Source organism: Lolium rigidum, chromosome 2, assembly GCF_022539505.1.
Source record: "Lolium rigidum isolate FL_2022 chromosome 2, APGP_CSIRO_Lrig_0.1, whole genome shotgun sequence".
Lineage (NCBI taxonomy): Eukaryota > Viridiplantae > Streptophyta > Magnoliopsida > Poales > Poaceae > Lolium > Lolium rigidum.
Window position 1 is genome coordinate 23,128,541 of NC_061509.1, and position 7,948 is coordinate 23,136,488.

A 7,948-nucleotide genomic window follows, 5' to 3' on the forward strand; every position below is an offset into this window, starting at 1 on the left:
CTTCTCATACATCCATAACTTTAAACTAAACCTATGCCATTTGTGTCCACCATACCTACCTACTACATGGTATTTTCTGCCATTCCAAGTAAATACTTCATGTGCTACCTTTAAATAATTCAAACTATACTCCTCCTTATTTGTGTCAATGTTTAATAGCTCATGAGGAAGTATGTGGTGTTTTATCTTTCAATCTTGTTGGGCAACTTTCACTAATGGACTAGCGGCACATCCGCTTATCCAATAACTTTGCAATAAGAGCTGGCAACGGGATTCCCAGTCCCAAAGTAATTAATCAAAATAGACACTCCTCCATGGTTTGTGATTGTTGGACGGCACCCGAAGGATTCGGTTAGCCATGGCTTGAGAAAGCAAAGGTGGGGAGGAGTGTCAACATAATAAAACTAAAATAAAAAGGCACTCCTTCATGGTATGAGATTGTTGGCAGGCACCCGAGGATTCGGTTAGCCATGGTTTGTGAAAGAAAGGTTGGAAGGAGTGCCACCCAAAAATAAAATAAAATGGGAGCCGCTCTTTGAGAGTTTGTCTGGCAAGGGGGTTAGAGTGCCCGCTACCATTCGTTGACAACAACAAACACCTCTTAAAATCTTACTTTTATTCTCTTTATATGATTTCAAAACTTGAAAAGCTCTAGCACATGATTTAATCCCTGCTTCCCTCTCGCGAAGGGCCTATCTTTTACTTTTATGTTGAGTCAGTAAACCTATTCCCCTCTATCTCAAGCAAGCAATTGAGTTGTTGTGAACCAATCATTTATGCTATGATTCAGCTAATCATGTCTTTTATACTTTCTTGTTTAGTACCAATTTTATCTGAATGAATATGACTTTGAAGTTATCAATGATTATGAAGAGATTGTCATGCTTAAATATGAAGGCTCAGCTATAAATTCTAATATGAAAGCTTTGCTTAGAAGAACAATCCGTTAGTAGTTCTCTGACCAAGAACAAAGTTTGCCATCATCAATTATGATTTCTTATGCACCTTTACTTGTGATTTCTCTTTACTTATTTCGAGATGAGTTATATGAGGAAGTTGTTTACTAGAATGTCTTGTGCAAATGAATATGATGCTTCTTGTCCGTATTTTATTTATCGACTCTTCACTCCATAAACATGTGGTCTTGTTTATCGAGCTCAGTTTCGCTTGGGGACAAGCGAGGTCTAAGCTTGGGGGGAGTTGATACGTCCAATTTGCATCACTATTTTGTATCATAATTTGCTGTTATTCATTGATATATTTCATATTGGGACACAATACTTATGTTATTTCATCTATTTTGCATGTTTCATCATCATTGGAGGATCAAACACCGGAGCCAGGATTCTGCTGGAAAAAGCACCGTCAGAACGCAATATTTCGGAAGATCAACTGTGGAAGGGAATTTCACGTAAATTCCTATTTTTCCAAGCCACAGAGGGATCCTCACGAAGGGTTACAGCCGCCTCTGCGGGGCGGAGAACACCAGAGAGAAAAGAGCTCTCCGGCGGGCAGGAATCCGCCGGGGAAATTCCCTCCCGGAGGGGGAAATCGACGCCATCGCCATCGTCATCGAGCGGGACATCATCTCCATCATCATCATCATCATCTCCACCATCTACACCGCCATCACCACCGCTGCACCTCGTCATCGCTGTAGCAATTCGGGTTAAATCTTGATTGTTTGATAGGGGAAACTCTCCCGGTGTTATTCTATACTTGTTGTAGATGCTATTGAGTGAAACCATTGAACCAAGGTTTATGTTCAGATTGCTATTCATCATCATATCACCTCTGATTGTATTCCATATGATGTCTCGTGAGTAGTTCGTTTAGTTCTTGAGGACATGGGTGAAGTCTAAATGCTAGTAGTGAATTATGGTTGAGTAATATTCAATGTTATGATATTTAAGTTGTGGTGTCATTCTTCTAGTGGTGTCGTGTGAACGTCGACTACACGACACTTCACCATTTATGGGCCTAGGGGAGTGCATCTTGTATTCGGTTGCTAATTGCGGGGTTGCCGGAGTGACAGAAACCTAAGCCCCCGTTAGTATATCGATGCAGGAGGGATCGCAGGATCTCATAGTTTAAGGCCGTGGTTAGATTTATCTTAATTACTTTCTTGTAGTTGCGGATGCTTGCAAGGGGTATAATCACAAGTATGTATTAGTCCTAGGAAGGGCGGTGCATTAGCATAGGTTCACCCACACAACACTTATCAAAACAATGAAGATTAATCAGTCTGTATGTAGCGAAAGCACTAGACTAAAATCCCCGTGTGTCCTCGTGAACGTTTGGTCATTATAAGTAATCAAACCGGCTTGTCCTTTGTGCTAAAAAGGATTGGGCCACTCGCTGCAATTATTTCTCTCGCATTTTATTTACTTGTACTTTATTTATCCGAAATATCAAAACCCCCGAATACTTGTCTGTGAGCATTTACAGTGAATCCTTCATCGAAACTGCTGCCAACACCTTCTGCTCCTCGTTGGGATCGACATTCTTACTTATCGAAGATACTACGATACACCCCCTATACTTGTGGGTCATCACCGCCTCATCTCCACTTTCCTAGATCACCTCGAAGATGACGACATGAGGATTTGCCAGCTTGTCACCTTTTCTCCGTCCTGGCCGCCATGACATGGACACCGGAGCGGTGGGCGTTCAGACCTCCACCATCCTCACTATTATGGTAGCGCACTAGAGCTGCGGGAGTGGAGGGCGCCCCGTCCTCGCCGCAATGATGTAGCTGGGCATGCAACCCCTCGCCATTTCGACCAGACCACCACCATGAACAACGTCAAGGTGCTAATCTTGTTGCCGTTCTTCATCAGAACGACCACGGACTCATCGGAGGAGAAACAACTATGGTGGTCATGGTGTTCGGTGACTTGGTGCAGCTCAGGGCGCTGCATGTCCTCACGACTCACGATGGAACTGAGGCTGGCATGCAGTAATCCCGCGACACAACATCGCCCACGAGTAGCTTACCGCGAGTCGTGCCTATGCAGCACGGAGACACCGTTGTGATGTGTTGAGCTTGGCGGCATGTAGCGTGCAGTATCACCTCCCCGTGCTTCACTAGAGAGACATCAGCAAGTGCTCCGCTAGGGAGACACTACGCTAGAAGTCATTGATGTATAGACAACTCTCAATAAATATCAAATACGTGTATGTACACATTAATGCATGCACCCACAAAAATGCAAGTGGAAATGGGACGCAGTGGATATCAAAACTGTTGATTTTCATATGAGACTAACGCACCACACACCACAATAACAAAAAAGAAGCACACCACACACGACTAGTGCATGCTCTTCACCGGCACACCACACACGACTAGTGCATGCTCTCCACGTTGAGGAGAGTCGTTGTTGTACTCTTCGACACTCCTGCCACCACTTCTGGCCGGCACGTTGTCATGCAGGGGACGACCTTCTCCGGGGCTCCGGCGTGTAGCCCGATTCCATCTTCACCTCCGTAAATGGTGCCCAAGGCGATGGCGTCAGAGCTCAACGTGCTACTCACGTGGATCACATCCACGAACCTTGCCAAAGGAGGAGGACTCGCGTGGCTCCCGGCGTGCCGCCCGGATGTCGGCCACATCGAAGACAGGGGCATGATGATCTACCAATTGTTGGCGTGTAGCTTGTCGCCTTCTTTACCCTAGCATACCATGCATGTGTTATATGCATGCACCGGCACTGGAGGTGCATACTCGACCAGTACATGCGTTCCAGGCTAATGAGAGTGTTACGTTGTGCTACTCTTCCACACTCCCGCCAACATCTAGGTGTTGCTGGCGTGTGGCGTCTTCACCAACATGCCCAAAGATGACGACGTCGTGGCTGCCGGTGTGCAGCTTGCCGAAATTTCTGTTGGCGTTCTGGTCACCGATGTCGAGGCGCTGCTGGCATGAAGCCCCTAGATGTCGAGGCGTTGCAGGCTTACACCTTCTCGCTGTCCCACCACCATGAAAAATGCCCATGAGGACCAAGTACTTCCTGCTGGCGTGCAGCCCCGACAATAGACTCATCAGAGTTGGCGCGACTCTCACCGAAAATGAGAAGCTCCATCTCATATGGCGCCCAGCCTCCATATATTCCTCTGCTAGCTTCCTTTTCCTCGTCAATGTCCAGCCCGGCCTCCACACTAAGTTCCATTTTAAATCTCAATTGCTTCCTTCTCTTTTCTCAAGCTCTACCCCGTATGCTCACAATATCAGCCACCGATCCGCTCCCTTTCAGATCTGACACGGGGAATCTCCCACCGGTACAACGCGCTGAAAACTGTAATACGAGGAATTTCCAGCCAATACATCGAGCACGTTGGAACCTGGACAACATGCATCACATATTCCCATTGATTTGGAAATGGTACCGATACAGTCCAGGCGCCCTATCAGCTGGAGGAAATCTGCATTGGACTCTCAGGCCACAGTGTTCAGGAGCTCAACGTTGCACATTCATGACCCATCGAATGTTGCATGCATGACCATTAAAATATTCCATACACTCTCATCCTCCCAGCAGGCCAATGTGTAGTAATAATTGTATGTGTATGGTCTGCCCTATTCAGCCCATCAACGTGAATAATGGGCCATGACCCAGTCCAGTTTCAGAAAATAGCCATACATACTAGAGGTGGTGGAGGCATGACCAATTTTTAGTCCCACATTGCTAAGGGAAGAAGGTTTGGAGCAACTTATAAGGAGAGCTCTTTTGTAACATCTAAAATGGTAGAGACACACATAGGGTTGCACCACACTAGCGCGTGCGCTCGCGTGAATATTCGCGACTTAAAATAGACCTAAAATGCTCGCTCAAGGTATTCTCATTTACATCCAAAGGTGGCGTATTCGACTGATTTTACCGAGTTATAATCAACACAAGTAGTTTCATACAATCCTATGGTAATCGTGTTCCCAAAATTTTGTGTGGGAAATTTTTGGACAACACTGAGATTAATGACCAGTATTTTCAGAAATTAAGGTCTTTAGTTTCGCAAATGTCACAAAATATCACTTGAATTCAACAAAAATCCACTACAGATTCGAGTAAATTTGGCAAAGGTTTGAATTACGATTGAACTAGCTCCAGTTCATGATGTGTGACTGAGATAATCTGACGGAGATCAAACTTACTACATGAGATGAGTGAAATTTAACGAAATATAATTGGAAACAAGAATTACGTGTGAGTAGTATATAAATACCGTACCGTGCTTAGGAAGAAGCTATGATGTGGAGCGCTATGGTGTTCGGAAACGAGGAGGCAGACGCGGACGCCCTCCTGCGACTTGTACTTGAGCAGCTCTCCCAGTGTCATTGCATCGACCGACACGCCGGCCAGCGCCCTGACCTCGGCGGCCTTCTCTGCCATCGCCGGCGACATGTCCTCCCGCAACAGCCTGACCTTGGCGCCGACGGCCCACCCTGCGACGTACACCAGCTTCTGAGCCCCCAGCACCGCCATGCACACGTCCTCCCAGCACCGCGCACGCTCGTACGAGGACGGCACATCGACGGCTGGCACGTGCGCATCCTGGTACAACTTGACCTCGCAGCCGCGCCGCTCCGGGAAGTACGCGGGCACGCCGTGGTGCCGACGGGAGCACAAGGTTGCTCGGGTGAAGGTGGCGGAGACGCGGATGGCGGACCCGGGCTTGGGCGGGCCGCGGCCGTCGGGGCGGAGCAGCTCGAGCCACTCGCCGACGATGGGCTGGCCGTCGAGGAGGGCGGCGGCGGGGATGCTGGCGGCGCCCATGAGGTCGGAGCCGAAGGGGTCGGAGTCCCTGACCTGGAACACGAGCCGCGAGGCGACGTGGGCGAGCGCGACGCGGACGCGCGCCGACCATTCGGGCGCCTCGGAGTTGCGGAAGACGTGGGTGCGGGCGAGCGTGGTGTCCGGCGGCGACAGCGCGACGACGGCGTAGGGGTCGGAGGTGGGGAGGATGCGGTGGCCGTGCGGCTGGCGGCGGTGGAGCGGGCTGTCGGCGTCGGTCTCGGCGTCGTCGCCGGGGACGGAGCGGGTGGCGAGGCGGCGGCGGCTGCGGCGGATGCAGAGGCGGCGGAGGAGGGTGGAGAGGACGTCCATGTTGGGGAGGCCGCGCGCCTCGTGGATGGTCAGGTCCAGGTCACCGTGAAGGAGGACCAGCGGCTCGTCGTCGCCGACCGCGGACGACATGGCCGGCCGGCGCGCGCGTCCGATCGTCCGGGCCGCTCGGTTAGGCTCTCAGGGTGCTTTATGAGCCAGGAAGGGATCAAGAAGGGAGTAGTCAACAGGTTGTTACGCCCACTGACAGGTGGGCCAGCGATAGAGTTTGTCTTCCGTGGATACCTTTCGTCAGTGACTAAGCGAGGTTGATTAGGCCCACACGTATGCACGCATGTGCCATGTGTGTGCAGAGGCGGGAATGCGATTCTTGGCTTGAATTAAGGTTCATGCTAGTTTACTTCAAAAAAAAAAAAGGTTCATGCTAGTAACCTTTAAAAAAAAAAATTTTTGATGCTAGTAATGCTCATGTACTTCACCTCCGGCGATTTAAAAAAAAAATAACCCTTTTAGGTAACAATTGCATAAAATGAGCCTCGGGCCAACCTATCCCACGCTTCTAATCTTTTTGTGTGGCTCCCTTCGCAAGGGCGCCACACATTCTGCCATACGGGGTGCACTACGGGAACCCGCCGACGTGCCGACGGCCATAATCTATACTGACGGCGGCCGTCGGCACAGCCTCACTCGCCGTCAGCCCAGTAAATTGGCCGTCGGCACAGCCCGGCCGTCGGCACAGAAACCCTAGAGCCGACGGCCGCCGTCGGCACACCTTAGCCGTCGGCACCCAGTCTGTGCCGACGGCACGTAACCTAGCCGTCGGCACATGGACAGATGGTGGGGCCACCGACAGCCACCGACAACGGCGTCCCCAGGTGGCAAACGGCGTGATGTGGGCCGACGGCCAGGCCGTCGGCACAGCTTCCCCGCCCTTTTTTCCTTCTTCCCTCCCTTTTTCCCGCCATTCTTTTCGCGCATTTCTTATGTAGGCCGACGGCCAGGCCGTCGGCACATCTTCCCTGCCAATTTTTCCTCCAACTTTCCCGCCATTTTTTCCCGCTCTTTCCCTCCCGCCATTCTTCTCGCGCCCATTTTCTCCCGCCAAGTTTTCCCGCCGTTTCAGCCGTCGTCGTCCTATATATAGCCATGTCTTCTTCACACTAACATCACCAGCAACATTTCTCTCCTCATCAACTCTCTCATCCAAAAAAACACCACAGAATCCTCTCGAGCTCGCCGCCGTCGAGATGGCTCCTCGTCGCCGTAGCAACACGGGCTTCATCGGCGTTCGCCGGCCGGGCTGCGGGCCATTTCGCGTCCGAAATCACCGCCGGTGGTGTGCGTGTGTGGCTCGGCACCTTCTACACGAAGGAGGCTGCTGCCCGCGCATACGACGTTGCGGCTTGGAGGTTTGGCCGTTCGCGCCACGAATTGAACTTCCCGAGGTCGGTCTCCGACGGAAGCCGAGAGTCTCTCATCGAGCCGCTACTTCGCTCAGAGGGTGAAGCGCAGCGGTTCAGAGATGGCCAGCGGCGGATTGATACCATCGAGGCGGACGAGCAGTTCATGGCACAGTGGCGCAGAGACCATCCCGGAGACGTCGCGGCCACGCGCGCATTCTGGAAGGAGAAGCAGGCGTACAGGAGAGAGAGGAGGGCGGAAAAGCGGCAGAGGAGGGCCGAATATGACGCGGAGTACGCCAAAGGAGAGGCGTCAACATGGGGGGAAAATGATGAACGGTGGTTCCAGTACCTCTCAAGTACCGCTTCAGAGGACACCCCTAGCGAGGACGAAGATTTCGAGTACTGATTAGTATGTGTGTGTGTCGAGTCCGTGTGTCTAACGGGTCATGTGTCGACCCAGTGTTAAGTGCTTTGTTCGTGTGT